Here is a 741-nt window from a genome sequence, read left to right as displayed (position 1 = left end):
AGCAGGAAAGATTACAGTTATTAGCAACACCGATGGGAGGCCTCCTATTTGGTGTTCATCTAGTGATGATTCTTGTCTTCTCCATTAAGAAGAATTAATGTCAATGCATGAAATTCTAATCCATCATAAGCTGATGCTTAGATTTCATCTGATTCTCTCCTGAAGTAAAAAAAATATCTCTTAAACTTTGTATGATTACTTTTGTGTTAGTCAGTGTTATGATGCCACCACTCTCTGCTTTTATCTTATTGCATGGTACATGGAATCAATCTTGATTTGTAAATCTTTCAGAACGAGAGGGTTTGACTGCCCTCATCATTAGATCCCTAACACACTCGGATCCACCAGGTTGTACTGATCCCTCTGACTCAACATGCAGGGAACCAGGAAGAATGTTTTTCTTCTGATGCTGCATTACAAGAGAAAAATAAAAGATGTTTACAGAAGGAGGCTGGGGTAGCAAGCAGATGTGCAGAAACACCCAAATAATGCATCATTTACATGTGAACTGTGCATGCCTTGAGCCTCCCATTCCCTCTTCTTTTGTCTCCTGGTTCTCTGGAACACCTGCAGCCTAGAAGAATATGATCCTGTGCCTGGTAGAAATTCAGTCAAAATAAATGATTGTACAAGCAGTTTTGCCTTTGTTCTATTTGTTAAACATAATACATGGAAACAGTAGTCAGAAGAAAAAATTTTAAAGTTCAAGAGAAACAGCAGATGGTCAGGTTAGAAACTGGA

This window comes from Buceros rhinoceros, unplaced genomic scaffold (genome assembly GCF_000710305.1).
Source record: "Buceros rhinoceros silvestris isolate BGI_N320 unplaced genomic scaffold, ASM71030v1 scaffold4723, whole genome shotgun sequence".
NCBI classification, from domain to species: domain Eukaryota; kingdom Metazoa; phylum Chordata; class Aves; order Bucerotiformes; family Bucerotidae; genus Buceros; species Buceros rhinoceros.
This window is presented reverse-complemented; position numbering follows the sequence as displayed.